The 18,665-nt window shown below is 40.1% G+C and overlaps 1 non-coding gene across 1 annotated transcript; it reads left to right on the top strand.

Moving 5' to 3' along the window:
* Positions 1-17,822: 17,822 nt before the first annotated feature.
* LOC136726881 (U5 spliceosomal RNA) lies at positions 17,823-17,937 on the top strand. Its single transcript, XR_010808261.1, has one exon. It is a non-coding gene; the product is annotated as a U5 spliceosomal RNA (small nuclear RNA).
* Positions 17,938-18,665: the final 728 nt, after the last annotated feature.

Here is an 18,665-nt window from a genome sequence, read left to right as displayed (position 1 = left end):
CACCTATTGATCTGACAGACTATAAAGAACAGCGCACGGTCTCTCTCTCTTACTCTCTCTCTCACCTGAACCAGAAACTCGCAACCTGTAGCTCTGTTGCCAGAACCGGAACCAGAAACCAACCAAGTCTTTGCCGGCAACAGAAGAATTAAACTGGGAGAAGGAGATTGAGCCGTACGAAGAATTCTTTTAAAGGACTTTATTAAATAAATAACTTTACAGACCCACCTGATCAGTGGAGTTTTACAGCTGGACAATTGACTAAGTCGACTGAATACGAAAGTGTCAGTCATTTAAATAGCTATTTGAGTCTTAAGAAACTTGACCCTTGGAACGAACAGGGCCCTGCTTTCCTCAAAGACTTTGTCTTCAAGTAACTACGGTGGAACCCTGCTTACAAAGAAGATTTTGTGCACAACCTTGGAGCCTTCAAACCAATGGAAAATCTGTTTGGAAAAGACTCTACATTCGCGAAACCCCAACTTCCAGGTGCATCAACTGAGTGGAAGTTCTTGGACAAAGCCGAACCGGACTGCCTTTGTTCCAAACCACACGGACCTCGTGCCGTGTGCTGTTATCTGAGCCCGAAGCCAGAGAGGCCTCTCTGCGACGAAGTTCACATAAGTTTAACAGTTTGGAGTTTGTGATTCATGACATTTAAGAAATCAATTAGAAATGTTAATCTGTGATTCATAACTCTAGAATGTGTAATATCATTTAGTTTTCTTAAATATAAATGTGTGTTGCATTCAACTGTTTTGTTGATAATTTTAGAAATAAAATCTGTCAACGCCGAGAAATATCTTCTCATTCCTGTTTAACTGTTTAGTCTGAAATTGACACAAGTGAATAGACATTAGATTATTGGTGGCCCTGCCTATCCTTAATCATTGAATAATAATCAGTTAAGGGAAATTGTGGTAACAAGTAATGATAGGATCTTTCTCTGTACCTAAACGTTAATGAGACTGATATATATATATATAACGAGAAGTTACCTGACATAAATACTAACCTGCGTAGTTATTTAATGTCTGACTAACAATACTAATGAGAGACTCACCTTCGTCTTACTAACCGGTATTGTAGTCAATGTGTTTATAACCTTTTTTGTTTAAAGATTTGTGTGTTATCATATGCGATCCCATGGTCTTTGATTTGGTCACGGAAGTGATTTGTCTTTGATTTGTTGATCTAGAGTTGAATTTTAATTAGTTTTTCCCTTTTGTATAATTAGTGTAGTGCTACATTTAGTCTTTGTTTTTGAATAAATTTGACAATTTATATCTGTCTGCGTCCAATTATTACAGAAATTGAGTTCTACAAGACTCCAGGATTCGTGATAAGGTAATACTATAAATTCACTTCTTTAATTGAAATTTATAAGTGTACCTTATACATAATGTATCTATTAAATTAACTGAACAATATGAAGCTAGTAACTATGTTTAATTAGTGCTGGTTTTACAGTTATAAATTGCTCAAATATTGTAAGAAAGACAATTTGACCGCCTGTTCTAAAGTGAAAGTTATATTCACATTAATTATTGCACTAATTCAGTGATATTTATGTTTATTGGCCTAGAATAAGGCAATAATTATGGCTAAACTGCCAACAACACAGTACTAAAGAGAATTGGACTCCCTGTTGTAAAGATTTACACTAGGGGTGTCCCGAAGCACAATACCTTATTCGGAAAGGCACGGATAATGGCTTCAAAACCAATAACGAATAATTTTGCCGAATAATATGCGGCTAAGGCTGAGACAGTCACAGCTTGTGTTTGATGGATAACAGGTGAGCCAGGGGATCATATCACGAAACTTAAATGTCTGAAATCACTAGGCAATAATGTCCGTGTGAAATGAATGTGTGTAAACTTTAGGAATGAAATGAGCGCAAATCAAATAGCAGCTCTCTGCGCTTCTCTCTGAAATCAGAGCTTTAACGGGGTGCTTGAATATGATTTCACTTTTCTAACTTTAGTTAGTGTGTAATGTTGCTGTTTGAGCATAAACAACATCTGCAAAGTTACGAAGCTCAAAGTTCAAAGCAAAGGGAGATATTTGCTGTTAAAGAAATCGTTTTTTAAGGACTACAACAAACGGCTGGGTTAGTGACATCACTAACCCTAGAATTGACATAAACCCCGTCCCCTGAACACAATTCAGAGATTATCAAGACAGAATATGCTAATCAATGGGTAGAAGATAACTAAACATAGTCCAGTTAACATAATAGATGGTGAGGTACATTACTACACACAAATAATATGGTTTGCTAAGTTGTTAATATGAAAGAATGTTGATCCTTCAAATGTTTAATACATGTTAAATAATGGGTAATATGTCCTTACTAATCAGAATTACTAGTGTACTTATGCTTAACTAATGCATCATTCTGGACTATTCAAATAAAGTGTTACCACAGTTCTTAATGACATGCATATTTTGGACATAGTCAGGTGCAAAAACAAGAAGGTTACTTTGTTGTCGGTGTTTGCGCAGAGGTTGCGTATGTTTGCGCACAGATAGCGGATAATCGCTCGCACCTTGGAACCTATTTCCGGGAGCGCGTTGTTGAGCCACCAGGCTCTGTTTTGTGCGGATGGGCGGCCGGAGCGCGTTAAGGGTTTTCTGTTACAACGTTGTCGTTAATAACTAATGATCTTCGCATGCAAGTCAATCAATCAAAACTAACTTGAGCTGGACAATAACTTTATTCTAGAGCTGCTGTAAAGCCAAAACAATCTCTGTCACTTTCATTTCTTATCACTGGAAAGCTGCTTTCAAACAATTCATATTGTTAAAAGCGCTATATAAATGAAGGTGATTGACTTCCCTTGCATAGACTTTTTGTCACTGCTGGTTTTACTGTTCTAAATAACAGTAGGACTTAGCCTAGATTTAATACCAGATTTCTTTGTTTTTTAAGTTCAAATGTATTATTATGTGAATTGGTACTTAAGTAAATGGTGTGTGATTATATGCATGACATTCATTCGGTGACAGTGGAATACAAACAGTCTTACCGGTGTATTCTCAACATCAGTTTCATCTGAATCCGTATATCCGTGTATCATAACAGCTTCACATTATTTATTGGCCCCGACAGTGTAAAAACAAATTAAATGCATTAGATAGGTCTACTTACTGCTCACAAACTTGATAGAGGCAGCGTACACTGGCCAGCCATGTTTTGGCTTTTTCCCTTTCTGCCATCCCACAGCAGCTGAACAGTCAGTTTGCGGGTATCCATCGTCATCCATCTTGGTGTCATCATATTTACGTATGGCTTCGGTTTCCACCTCGCTATACATCCCAGCATCCTCCCCACTGACCCATTGGACCACTGCAAACTTTCTCATCACACCTTGGGCTTTAGAAGAGTTTGGCTTTTAGTGAATTTAGATCACGGCTGTTTCATCAGATCTCACATGGGAAGGTCACAGTTTTGTGTCTTGTGAGTCTGATTGTAGCGTCATGGGCATCATTTTTGCTTTGTAAGACCAGTTTGCCAGACACAGACATAATGCTAGGCCAGCTAAATGTCAGCTGCATGCAAGTTAGCTGCAGATCTGTGAAAGATTAGTACAATCGATAATGAGGGCTGTCGATTTAACGCGGTAATCTGATTCATTAACGTTAGTTGTGAGAAACTAACGCGATTCAAATATTTTAACTCAATTAACCCACCCGCCCCTGACCAACGTAGGTAGATTTGTGTAATGAAATAGATTCAAAACTGAATCGCTTGACAGTAAAAAAAGTAAATGTAGTCTAATGTTAACGGTATAATACCCATTCAACATAAACCAACAAATACATGAATCCAGTTCACGTTACCTAAATACACGAAGCAAGGGCAATATCAAAGTTGTTGCTGGCTCAGTTAGCTCCTAGCAAGGTAACCTTAACTCTTGCAACTGTTGTCTTATTGAACAAACCAACTACTTTGCTTATAAATTACTAAATGAACCAACCTGAATCAACACAAATCCCTGAGTAATAATTACAACAAGATACAATTATTCTTTCCTTCGGGGTGACGTTAGAAATCCATGTTTAATCGATCTGAAACCTCTGTTGAAACTTAAAGCAACGGCCCGTTTTACCGCTGTCTGGCTGCTTCAATGAGTCAGTGATCTGGATTTCTATTGGATCCCGCGCAGCAGTTCAAACATCAACCAATCGGCATATTGTATGGTCTTATGGCCCTAATTCACTTGCCTACATGTAGCGATGTGTTTTCTATTATGCAAAATGGCGAAACGAAAATTGTGTTGCTTTAACAGTTGCCAAGAAGAAAGAATGATTCCTCGTCGTACTCGGACCAGGTGGAAAACAAGGCAAAACTTGTTTTTCCAGCAAAGTTTTGGTCATATTGATAATTTATAGGCCCTAGAAATGTGTGTATTAAATATGATAAACTATAATATATTCATAAATAGGCATTATACTTATTGTTGAACATAATTGTACAAATAATGTTTAGTTTAAGTTATGTTAAGTTTTAAGGTTTTAAAAATGTGTTTAAAATGTTGTAAAATGCATTGACAAACATATCTGAAGGCGAGTAGATTTCCCACTACAGCTGGTCATGTTGTTTTTAAATGCTGCCCGTGAACTGAACAATGAACGAAGTCACCATATCTAAATATTCACAACAAACACCCTTTCGACATGAAACCAAGAAATGAGAGCAATGCTTTCACTGCTCGCCATAGCGTCTCAATGTTAGTGTCCCTCAGCAGGATATGTCGCCCATTTTAGGTTTACAGACATTCTATAAATTAGCAGCCTGGCATTAGTACTGTCAGTAAAATATTATGCATGGCTAATCATTTTATGTCATAATAATATATTCATCTGTAGCCTATGGAGATGGCTTCCATCTCAAGACACCAATATAAATCTAAGCACAACAGCAATGCTAAAATGTAATGTATTATTGTGTCTGTAAAAGTGAAAGGAGCATACAGGTAGATGGTGGGGTGGGTTGTGAACACTAGCTTTAATCTTGATGAACATCCTGGGAATTAATAACAGTCAAAACAGCTTGCCATATTGTTGAACAAGAATATCAACATTTATAAAACAGAGTAAAACAGGTTTCTTTTGGTACACACTTTGCTTATGATCACTCAAATTTGGATTCTTTCCCATTTGTTACAGAATACCAACCAATCAAACCTGGTGTCTTCAGGTCCCTCAAATGACCATGTCACAGATGCCAGTTGGCTGAACATCCTCGCATTTTCCATGAAGCACAATGTAACAGAGGCTTTAATGGAGGACCTACTGAAGCTGTTAAGGTTATGTAGTGGGGATGCTGCAAGCATCCCAAGTAGCAAGTACATGCTAGAGAAGGAGTTTAAAGATTATGTAGACAAATCAGAATACCATCTGTGAGACAAAGTTTAGAGCTGGGTCAATTTTTTATTTGTATACCTTTGAGGAATCAACTTCAAGCTCTTTTGGAGAATGAGCCTATTCCAAATATTTACAATGACCAAAACAGATGGAATAACAGATTTTTCAGATGGGAAGTTGTACAAATATCTGAAATCAGTTAGTGATTCATTCTTTTCCCTGTCTTTCAATTGTGATGGAGTGCCAGTGTTCCAGTCATCTAAATACAGCATATGGCCCTTACTATGCTCTGTTAATGAATTACCCCCAGATGAAAGAGATACAAATGTCATACTATGTGCCTTGTGGTTTGGGTCATCAAAACCACAAATGACTAGCTTCCTCAAACCTTTTGTGGAGGAATGCAAAAGTCTTGGACAAACAGGTCTTCAGTGGCAGGATCCAGTAGATCACTCAATCAAAACGACAAAGGTCTATGCATTATGTGCCATAAGTGATGCTGTTGCACGACCTTTACTGCAAAATTTCAAGCAGTTTAATGGAGAGTATGGGTGTGGGCACTGTCTTCATCCAGGTGTTCCTTAGAGATCATGACACAACTGTGCAAATAGGTGAGATTGCCAAAAATAATGAACAGAGCATTTTGGGCATAAAAGGGCCATCTCCAATTGTGGACTTGCCAGATTTTGACCTGATCAATGGCATGGTCCCTGATTACATGCATTGTGTGTTGCTGGGGGTTTGCCGGCAAATAGCCACTTTATGGTTTGATTCCAAAAGCTATAGTAAACCATGGTATGTTGGTTTGAACACTGTAACAGTGGATGTAAATCTTTTAGCAATCAAGCCTCTAAGCATTTTTTCCAGAATCCCACGGTCTATTGTTGAGCTAAGGTTTTGGAAAGCTCACGAATGACAGAACTGGCTTTTATATTACAGTTTGCCAGTCCTGGAAGGGATACTTCCAAACAGGTATCTTTGCCACTGGGCTCTACTTGTGGAGGGTGTGAGCATTTTGCTAGGTTCAGACATTAGCCAAGAGGATATTGACCATGCTCATGAGGCTCTTGAGCTTTATGTTAAATCAGTTCAGTCTTTGTATGGCGAAGATCAGGTGACCTACAATATGCATTCACTTCTGCATTTGACTAAGAGTGTTGAGAATTTGGGTCCTCTCTGGGCCCAGTCTGCTTTCATGTTTGAGAGCTATAATGGCTACTTGCTCAAGCAAGTCAAAAGCAGTAATGCAGTGCCTCAGCAGCTTTGCAAAAGAGTAGCATGGTCTCGGGCATTGCCACGCATAGCTAAGGCCTGCTCATCCAATGATGTTTCACCTGAAATTAAATCATTCTACACAGAAATGACCTCTGGTAAACGTCATGTAAAGAATTATACTAGATATGACTTGCACTTGGAGTGCCAAAGATTAGGCCAGTGTCTGAAAATAATATGAATGCATTGCATGCATTGCTAGATGTACCTGGGACCTCTATTGGCAGGTACTACAACAGAATAGTTATCAACGGAGAGGTCATTCAAAGCCAAACATACACAAAGACAAAGAAAAGGAACAACTCGGTTGTGATATTGAAAGATGGCAGTATTTTCACGGTTTCACACTTTCTCTGTGTCAGTGATGACCAATATCACTTATATGCAGTTGGCAAATTTGGAAATTGTACAGTGCAGAAACTGGTTCGAGGATCTGCTGTCAAAATATCACTGACCTTTATGCGGACTGTTCATTTTCCTACAGGATTTGAAAGAGCAGTTGATCTAAGGTTGATTATACAGTATATGACCATGTTTGATTATAGGCATAGGGCTCCACTTAGGACAAGGCAAGAGCATGAGTTAAGTACAGCCTTATACTGCTAAACTGCACTGTGTTCTATACATGTCTTCATATGCTGGACATTCATATTAAATTTGCACTATTTTCCTATGTTTTTACTTCATCAAAAACTATATGCCTTTAGTTGTATGTAGGACATATATGATTAAAAATACATTAATATTATGCAATTTATATATGTGTTTTTTGCAGCATATATGTCCCTTACAATATTCGGTTTGAACATATAAGAATCACAGGTTTTTTTAGGAAAAGGAAAGGATCCAAGTGCAGGCTTTAGAGTTGAAGCAGATAATCCAATAAGGGCAAAACGAGAGAGCATAAACAGGGACAGTCCAGGTCAAACGATCAAGCGAACAGGCTAGTAGAGAGATCCGAAAGGGGTAAACGAGAGAAGGAAGCAAGAGGTCAAAAATACACGGGAAGGCAATCAAGAAACAAGGCTTAGAATTGATTCAGGAGAGAATGCAAGACTTCGCGATGAATCTAGGAAACAGAGGGGTACTGTGTACTGTGAAGGAGAGAGGGATTGAACGAGGTGAATGAAGGATTGACCAATGATAGGAGAGGAGGACAGAACAGGTGCACCTGGTAGGGAAGAATGTGGAAAGACTGGTTTGACTGGACAAAGGACAAGAGAAGCACTAAACTAGTATTTGGGAGAGGGAGACCTCTGGTGGTGAACTAAGGTAGAAGCAGGGGAGACCGTGACAGTCTCCAAGGTTCTCATCGTAAATAACAAACAGAAATCAAACTACCTTCTGGCCTGACCTTCTAGCTTGACCTTATCTTTCTTAAGTATACAAGAGAGATTAACAGGTGTGAGAAAAGAATTTCTAACTTTCCTTCCACACATACATACATACATACATACATACATACATACGGAAAATAAATAATAGAATTTTGAATCACAATAAGATGTTATCAAGTACAGAAAAAGAAAATGTAATAAAATGTGATCTTAAATACATACAAATAAAGAAAATTGGTTTACTATTTCCAGATTCCTTTTTTGAAATACAATGACATGCATTACAAATGAGTATTTACATTATATTTACAGCCGGTGCTCGTGTGTCACTGTGTCCCTCAGGCTGTGGTAGGCGCTGACATATTGGGCAGCCAGGGTGGCTGTGTGTCCCTCCCCCAGGAGGACTGACCGTTTTTCTTTTTTCTAAGTTTTGTCACAGGTTGGGTGGGCATCCATTATGTTGTTACAGAATGTGTCCCTTATTTTGGGCTAAAGCTTTCCGTGGAGGGGAACGTGGATCAGTTTGTACCATTTTTGGGAAGATCTGCCTTGTTGGGGCGGAGCTGTGATCCAGGTGAACAGCAGATCGGGCATAGGTGGGCATGTGGGCAGAGGAGTAGGAAGGCCGGTCAAGCAAATAAGCTTGCTAAGGTACGCAGCAGCAGCAAGCAGCCCCCCCATCCAGCCAGCCAGCCAGTCTGGCTAGCAGTGACTGAGTGGTTGACAGACGGCAAGCAACGGAATGTACGTGCTCTGTGATGTCATAGCAGTCAGCTGAGAGAGGCTCGTGATGTCATCGCTGAGCTGTCTGTCTGTCTGTCTCTCTCTCTCTCTCTCTCTCTTCCTCTCAATTCAATTCATTTGTATTGTCAAAGCAATTGGACATACATACATACATACATACATACATATATACACTCACCTAAAGGATTATTAGGAACACCATACTAATACTGTGTTTGACCCCCTTTCGCCTTCAGAACTGCCTTAATTCTACGTGGCATTGATTCAACAAGGTGCTGAAAGCATTCTTTAGAAATGTTGGCCCATATTGATAGGATAGCATCTTGCAGTTGATGGAGATTTGTGGGATGCACATCCAGGGCACGAAGCTCCCGTTCCACCACATCCCAAAGATGCTCTATTGGGTTGAGATCTGGTGACTGTGGGGGCCAGTTTAGTACAGTGAACTCATTGTCATGTTCAAGAAACCAATTTGAAATTATTCGACCTTTGTGACATGGTGCATTATCCTGCTGGAAGTAGCCATCAGAGGATTGGTACATGGTGGTCATAAAGGGATGGACATGGTCAGAAACAACGGGCCGTGGCATTTAAACGATGCCCAATTGGCACTAAGGGGCCTAAAGTGTGCCAAGAAAACATCCCCCACACCATTACACCACCACCACCAGCCTGCACAGTGGTAACAAGGCATGATGGATCCATGTTCTCATTCTGTTTACGCCAAATTCTGACTCTGAAATCGAGACTCATCAGACCAGGCAACATTTTTCCAGTCTTCAACTGTCCAATTTTGGTGAGCTTGTGCAAATTGTAGCCTCTTTTTCCTATTTGTAGTGGAGATGAGAGGTACCCGGTGGGGTCCTCTGCTGTTGTAGCCCATCCGCCTCAAGGTTGTACGTGTTGTGGCTTCACAAATGCTTTGCTGCATACCTCGGTTGTAACGAGTGGTTATTTCAGTCAAAGTTGCTCTTCTATCAGCTTGAATCAGTCGGCCCATTCTCCTCTGTCCTCTAGCATCAACAAGGCATTTTCGCCCACAGGACTGCCGCATACTGGATGTTTTTCCCTTTTCACACCATTCTTTGTAAACCCTAGAAATGGTTGTGCGTGAAAATCCCAGTTACTAAGCAGATTGTGAAATACTCAGACCGGCCCGTCTGGCACCAACAACCATGCCACGCTCAAAATTGCTTAAATCACCTTTCTTTCCCATTCAGACATTCAGTTTGGAGTTCAGGAGATTGTCTTGACCAGGACCACACCCCTAAATGCATTGAAGCAACTGCCATGTGATTGGTTGGTTAGATAATTGCATTAATGAGAAATTGAACAGGTGTTCCTAATAATCCTTTAGGTGAGTGTATATATATATATATATATATATATACATACATACATACATCCATACATGCTAGAAAGTCATTACTATGTTATCTTAAAGGCTAACTAAGCAGAACATATATCATTATAGAACAGAGTTCATAGGTCAACACATGGTTTTAGGGAACAGGCACATAGGTCAAACCGTTTGACATTGTCTCCAAGGTTCTCATCGTAAATAACAAACAGAAATCAAACTATCTTCTGGGCTGACCTTCTAGTTTGACCGTATCTTTCTTAAGTATACAAGAGAGAAAAACAGGTGTAAGAAAATAATTTCTAATTTTCCTTCTACACATATATACATACATACATACATATGTAGCGTTATGTTGGGTGTATTTGGATAAGAGCATTTGGGCTCTGAGCTGAAGCACGGATCTAAAGAAGACCTCTCCCCCCCCAAAGTTATCAGATTTCCTTAGCTCATCAGCTTGGAACTGGTTTGCATCAAAGTGACAGTTTTGGGGAGGATGGCACCGAGAAGAGGCCAAATAGTTTGGAATTCTGCTATGAGATGTCTGGAGAAAGGGGCCTGTAGGTGATAAAAACTCTTTGAAGTGGATGAGAGCCGAAATCCCGACATAGAGCTACGAACCCGGGCCAACCGGCATTTCCAAAAGATGGCATGGATTGACATCAGTCATAAATCAAGCCCCCCTCCAATAGGACACTGGGGGCTGAAACCGAAATCCAATCTCAAGAACTCAGGGACCAATCACCTACTGATCTGACAGACTTTAAGGAACAGCGGACAGTCTTTCTCTCTCTCTTTCTCTCACCTGAACCAGAAACTCGCTGCCACAGCTCAACCTGTAGCTCTGTTGCCAGAACCGGAATCAGAAACCAACCAAGTCTTTGCCGGCAACAGAAGAGTTAAACTGGGAGAAGGAGATTGAGCCGTACGAAGAATTCTTTTAAAGGACTTTATTAAATAAATAACTTTACAGACCCACCTGATCAGTGGAGTTTTACAGCTGGACAATTGACTAAGTCGACTGAATACGAAAGTGTCAGTCACTTAAATAGCTATTTGAGTCTTAAGAAACTTGACCCTTGGAACAAACAGGGCCCTGCTTTCCTCAAAGACTTCGTCTTCAAGTAACTACGGTGGAACCCTGCTTACAAAGAAGATTTTGTGCACAACCTTGGAGCCTTCAAACCAGTGGAAAATCTGTTTGGAAAAGACTCTACATTCCCGAAACCCCAACTTCCAGGTGCATCGACTGAGTGGAAGTTCTTGGACAAAGCCGAACCAGACTGCCTTTGTTCCAAACCACACAGACCTCGTGCCGTGTGCTGTTATCTGAGCCCAAAGCCAGAGAGGCCTCTCTGCGACAAAGTTCACATAAGTTTAACAGTTTGGAGTTTGTGATTCATGACATTTGAGAAATCAATTAGAAATGTTAATCTGTGATTCATAACTCTAGAATGTGTAATATCATTTAGTTTTCTTAAATATAAATGTGTGTTGCATTAAACTGTTTTGTTGATAATTTTAGAAATAAAATCTGTCAACGCCGAGAAATATCTTCTCATTCCTGTTTAACTGTTTAGTCTGAAATTGACACAAGTTAATAGACATTAGATTATTGGTGGCCCTGCCTATCCTTAATCATTGAATAATAATCAGTTAAGGGAAATTGTGGTAACAAATAGGATCTTTCTCGGCACCTAAACGTAAATGAGACTGATATATATATAACGAGAAGTTACCTGACATACATACTAACCTGCGTAGTTATTTAATGTCTGACTAATAATACTAACGAGAGACTCACCTTCGTCTTACTAACCGGTATTGTAGTCAATGTGTTTATAACCTTTTTTGTTTAACGATTAGTTAAACGGAATGTACGTGCTCTGTGCTGTCATAGCAGTAAGCTGAGAGAGGCTCGTCATGTCATCGCTGAGCTGGCTGGCTGGCTCTCTGTGTGTGTGTGTGTGTGTGTGTGTGTGTGTCTCTCTGTCTGTCTGTCTGTCTGTCTCTCTCTCTCTCTCTTACTCTCTCTTTCTCCCTCTCAATTCAATTCATTTGTATTGTCAAAGCAATTGGACATGCATACATACATACATACATATATATGGAAAATAAACAATATGTGTACATCTCTTTCTGCATTAGTGGTGCCCTCACAGATGTGCAAGTTACATGACAGACAGACAGACAGACACACACACACTTTCACACACAGACAGACAGACACAGACACACACAGAAACACACACACATACTTTGACAGACAGACAGACAGACACACGCATATTATGGGTCTTTGTTGGGTAGTGAAATGGGTAGCATCAGTCGCAGTGTGGGTAATGTCAGGGAGCCAATCATAGTCCCCGTTATTTGCATATCGTGGCGCAAAGCATTCTGGGAAAAGCAACTAAACACGTTTAGTCATGTATTTGTCCATAGTTTACACATGAGATGAAAGAGACAGTATGACGTGTTGAGCACCTGGGATTCCTCATGTGTATGTGAGGGGCAGAGGAACCGGATCCCAAGTGTGCGTCCCAGGTGGTATAAGTTTCAAAGCATGCAGGGGAATAGGCACCCCACCCTGACAATTAAAGAAGACTGGATAGGGAGATATAAATAGCAATGGGGAGACTCTTGTACTTGGTGTGGCTCTATCCATATAGTGGGGCCAGCAGCCACTTAGCAGGTGCAGCAATAGAAGCTCAGCCTGGGGAGACTGGATTTAGCATTTCCTCTCCATTTTGATAACTATCCATAATCATTTCTGCAAAATACTTCTATGATACCTATGTATGTTTTTTACTTGTACTATATTATACTATCAAGTATCAGTGTACACATACAATGTGACCTGTTACATTAATACAGAGGCCACGGAAGGCCAGATCACTAATAGCCACTGTCCCCTGATATTACACTTTTTTACAATCACTTTGGCACTCATTTCAGAACCTTGATGTCATTTTTCAAAACTCTAGACACTAAACTCACACTCGATGATCAAAATGCACATTTTTCAAAACTCTAACACTTTTTTACAATTGCTTGGATACAATACACATCAACCTCAGATCATTTGTTCATTGAACTAAAATGACACAACTTACATCAAAGTATTACCATTTCAAAATGCAATTCACACATTACATCTGAGATCACTGTCTATTCATTTCATTACAAAGATCTAACTATCAATTGATACAGCTGCTCAAAATGATAAGTGACTGTTGCATTACTCTTAATGCATAATTTTATGGAAACTGACAAACAATATTCCATGTTTCGATCATGAAAGTTTCAGGATAATGAGATCCATTGACACCAATAACCGAGGAGCATGAACCAGTTGGACTACATTATCTATGGATGTAATATTTCATCATCATTCATCATCATGTAGCACTTTTCCACACCATGTTTTCAGTGTGGAAGGAAAGTTAGAAATTCTTTCTCTAATACCTGTTTTTCTCTCTTGTATACTTAAGAAAGATAAGGTCAAGCTAGAAGGTCAGGCCAGAAGGTAGTTTGATTTCTGCTTGTTATTTACTATGAGAATCTTGGAGACAATGTCAAACAGTATGATTGAAGTGCCTGCTCCCTAATCCATGTGTTGATCTATGAACTCTGTCCTATAATGATATAAATTCTGCTTAGCTAACTTTTAAGATAACATAGTAATGACTTTCTGATTATAACCAGCTCTTTGATTTTTGTGTATAAAAGCTCTGACTGTTAAAATGAAGGCAGAGCGACTTTGGGATCTACTTGAGTCACTGTTCCTCTCCACGCTGCGTGTATTAAAGGCATTGCAACTAACGCTCCAACCTGGTTGAAGATGATTGTTCTTCCACATCAGATTTGACATTACTGTATGTATGCAGGCCCTTGTAATTGCTTTTCCAATACTGCCAACTGGTTATTGATGATTGATTTCACATTGTGGTACGAGTATCGAGTGAAATGAGTGCTATCCACCCCAGCAACACAGTGATAACATGGAGCCGGCAAGTCATCCAGGTCACAATAGAGGTCAAGCAGTGGTAGGAGGAAGACGTGGTGGTCAAAGGAATGGAAGGGGACATGCACCCCTTCTGAGAGGTGGTCGTGGGCCTCGTCATAGAGGAGGGCTTAGGCCTCACCAGAGAGGCAGCCATGGGCCTCATTTGAGAGGTGTTGGGGGAACGTGGTAGAGGACAAGGCCACGGACCAGACAGCGGCAGCAACAGCAAATAGTGTCCAGTGAAATCCGAGAAATAGTTGTAGAGCATGTTGTAAATCATGGCATGACCATGACTGAGGCAGCTACAATGATTCAATCAAACCTCAGAATCAACTCAGGATCAACTGTGGCCTCAATCATCAGAAATGTCCGTACTGAGAAGCGGCAAGTCTTCAGCATGCACTAAACATTAGGCTACTCTCAATTGTCAAATGACTGTATACTGCATACCAATGTGTAGCACAGAGTATAGTGTGCCTTTTGAAAGAAATGCAGACAGAGTGAAGCAGCTGATGACTGAGTATGTTCAGGTATGTTCAGTTTCAAGATGCCTCTTGTGAAAAATGGTTGTGAGAACCTGAACCTGAACACAGGGCTGATGGAAATTTAGAAGTACAGTAATCAATCCTTTGTTTTGCTTTTTACACTAAGCCAGGTGAGGAACACTGCAGTTGACATTTTAATGTAGTTTTGTTCTTTTTTGTAGCTAATTATTGTTGCATGGATTCAAAGAAACCTATGGTGTGATTTGATTGTATTGCATCAATACATTTCAGATTTTGTTCAATGATTCCACTGTGTCTGTAGTATTCTCTCTACTAGTCCTTTTACAGTGATGTATTTATGTGTAGTACCATAATGAAACATGTATCACATATTTTGTACTAAAATATTTAATGATTGTACGAACAACTACACAGTGAAACTATCGGTATCTTCTGTGTTACTATGTTACTATGGTATTTCATGATAAATGAGTTATTTGAACCAACAAGTCTGCAAGTGCAAGGTTTCTTTAAAGATATGAAAGGCTGTCCAATGTTCAAAACATTGTATTGTGCAGTGTTACAAGTGATGACCGTTTTGAGTTTTGTGTCTAGTTTTGAAAAATGACATCAAGGTTCTGAAATTAGTGACAAAGTGATTGTAAAAAACTGTATATTCATCCTATTTAATGTGCTCTTTTAAAATGTACTTTTCTTTTTTATGTTGCCATTTCTGTTCTACCAATGTTGTTAGCCAAAGATTGACAGAGTACATCTCATACACACAGGCCAGACAGCAAGGATTTCTTTTTGAAATTCAATTACAAATGCTGCATGAATTCATCAATACGATTAGAGCTCCTGAAAACTCACTCTACAGCATCTCATTAGCAGTGAAAAGAAACCAAGAAAGTTGGGACAGTCGACTGTTTACCACTATGTAACATCACCTTTTCTTTTAATAACACTTATTAAGCACTTGGGCACTGAAGACACCACTTGGTTAAGTTTAGCAAGTGGGATTTCCCCCCATTCATCCATTATGCATTTCCTCAGCTGCGCAACTGCACAGGGCCTTCGTTGTCTTAATTTGCACTTCATAGTGCGCCACACATTCTCAATTCGGAGACAGGTCAGGACTGCAGGCAGGCCATGCTAGCACCCGCACTCTCTGCCTTCGCAACCATGCGCTTGTAATCTGGGCAGAATGTGGTTTGGCGTTATCCTGCTGAAAAATGCAGGGACGTCCCTGGAAAAGATGATGTCTGGATGGCAGCATATGTTGCTCCAAAATGTGTACATCTCTTTCTGCAAAAATGGTGCCCTCACAGATGTGCGAGTTACATGACAGACAGACACTCATACACACTGTCACACCCACACACACACACACACTTTCACAGACAGACACACGCACACACACACACACACACACACACACTTTCACAGACACACACACACACACACACACTTTCACACAGAGACAGACACACACACACTTACATACATACATACATACATACATACAGTGAGGGAAAAAAGTATTTGATCCCCTGCTGATTTTGTGCGTTTGCCCACTCACAAAGAAATGATCAGTCTATAATTTTAATGGTAGGTGTATTTTAACAGTGAGAGACAGAATAACAGCCAAAAAATCCAGAAAAACGCATTTCAAAAAAGTTATAAATTGATTTGCATGTTAATGAGGGAAATAAGTATTTGATCCCCTATCAATCAGCAAGATTTCTGGCTCCCAGGTGTCTTTCATACAGGTAACGAGCTGAGATTAGGTGCTCTCTCTTAAAGGGAGTGCTCCTAATCTCAGCTCGTTACCTGTATAAAAGACACCTGTCCACAGAAGCAATCAATCAATCAATCAGATTGCAAACTCTCCACCATGGCCAAGACCAAAGAGCTGTCCAAGGATGTCAGGGACAAGATTGTAGACCTACACAAGGCTGGAATGGGCTACAAGACCATCACCAAGCAGCTTGGTGAGAAGGTGACAACAGTTGGTGCGATTATTCGCAAATGGAAGAAACACAAAATAACTGTCAGTCTCCCTCAGTCTGGGGCTCCATGCAAGATCTCACCTCGTGGAGTTTCAATGATCATGAGAACGGTGAGGAATCAGCCCAGAACTACATGGGAGGATCTTGTTAATGATCTCAAGGTAGCTGGGACCATAGTCACCAAGAAAACAATTGGTAACACACTACGCCATGAAGGACTGAAATCCTGCAGCGCCCGCAAGGTCCCCCTGCTCAAGAAAGCACATGTACAGGCCCGTCTGAAGTTTGCCAATGAACATCTGAATGATTCAGAGGAGAACTGGGTGAAAGTGGTCTCAGATGAGACCAAAATCAAGCTCTTTGCCATCAACTCAACTCGCCGTGTTTGGAGGAGGAGGAATGACCCCAAGAACACCATTCCCACCATCAAACAAGGAGGTGGAAACATTATGCTTTGGGGCTGTTTTTCTGCTAAGGGGACAGGACAACTGCACCGCATCAAAGGGACGATGGACGGGGCCATGTACCGTCAAATCATGGGTGAGAACCTCCTTCCCTAAGCCAGGGCATTGAAAATGGGTCAAATACTTATTTCCCTCATTAACATGCAAATCAATTTATAACTTTTTTGAAATGCATTTTTCTGGATTTTGTGGCTGTTATTCTGTCTCTCACTGTTAAAATACACCTACCATTAAAATTATAGACTGATCATTTCTTTGTCAGTGGGCAAACGTACAAAATCAGCAGGGGATCAAATACTTTTTTCCCCCACTGTACATACATATATATGGAAAAGAAACATTACAAGTATAAATCACAATAAGATGTAATAAAGTACAGATAAACAAAATGTAATAAAATGTGATCTTTTTGAAAATGCAGGGACGTCACTGGAAAAGATGATGTCTGGATGGCAGCATATGTTGCTCCAAAATGTGTACATCTCTTCTGCAAAAATGGTGCCCTCACAGATGTGCGAGTTACATGACAGACAGACAGACAGACACTCACACACACACACTTTCACAGACAGACATACACACACACACACACACTCACTTTCACACAGAGACAGGCACACACACACACACATACATACATACATACATATGGAAAAGAAACAATACATTTATAAATCACAATAAGATGTAATAAAGTACAGAAAAACTAAATGTAAGAAAATGTGATCTTTAATACACACAAATATGTATGGCTGGTCGGATGCGTCTTGGACTTGGGTTCCTCTTCATTACGTATAACGCTTTTGCCTTTTGCTAAAGCTTTCCGTGGAGGGGATCGTGGGTGAGTTTGTACCATTTTTGGGAGGATCTGCCTTGTTGGGGCGGAGCTGTGATCCAGGTGAACAGCAGATCGGGCATAGGTGGGCATGTGGGCAGAGGAGTAGGAAGGCCGGTCAAGCAAATAAGCTTGCTAAGGTACACAGCAGCAGCAAGCAGCCCCCACATCCAGCCAGCCAGCCAGTCTGGCTGGCAGTGACTGAGTGGTTGACAGACGGCAAGCAACGGAATGTACGTGCTCTGTGATGTCATAGCAGTCAGCTGAGAGAGGCTCGTGATGTCATCGCTGAGCTGGCTGGCTGGCTGGTTCTGTGTGTGTGTGTGTGTGTGTGTGTCTATGTCTGTCTGTTTTTCTGTTTGTCAGTCTGTCTGTCTGTCTCTCTCTCTCCCTCTCAATTCTATTCATTTGTATTGTCAAAGCAATTGGACATACATACATACATACATATATATATATATATATATATATATATATATATATATATATGTAGCGTAAGGTACACATTTAAATTTCAATTAAAGAAGTGAATTCATAGTATCACCTTATCACGAATCCTGGAGTCTTGTAGAACTCAATTTCTGTAATCATTGGACGCAGACACCAATTCCAAAGATATAAATTGTCAAATTTATTTAAAAACAAAGACTAAATGTAGCACTATACTAATTATACAAAAGGGAAAAACTAATTAAAATTCAACTCTAGATCAACAAATCAAAGACAAATCACTTCCGTGACCAAATCAAAGACCATGGGATCACATAGGATAACACA

This window comes from Amia ocellicauda, unplaced genomic scaffold (assembly GCF_036373705.1).
Source record: "Amia ocellicauda isolate fAmiCal2 unplaced genomic scaffold, fAmiCal2.hap1 HAP1_SCAFFOLD_26, whole genome shotgun sequence".
Classification (NCBI taxonomy): domain Eukaryota; kingdom Metazoa; phylum Chordata; class Actinopteri; order Amiiformes; family Amiidae; genus Amia; species Amia ocellicauda.
This window is presented reverse-complemented; position numbering and strand designations above follow the sequence as displayed.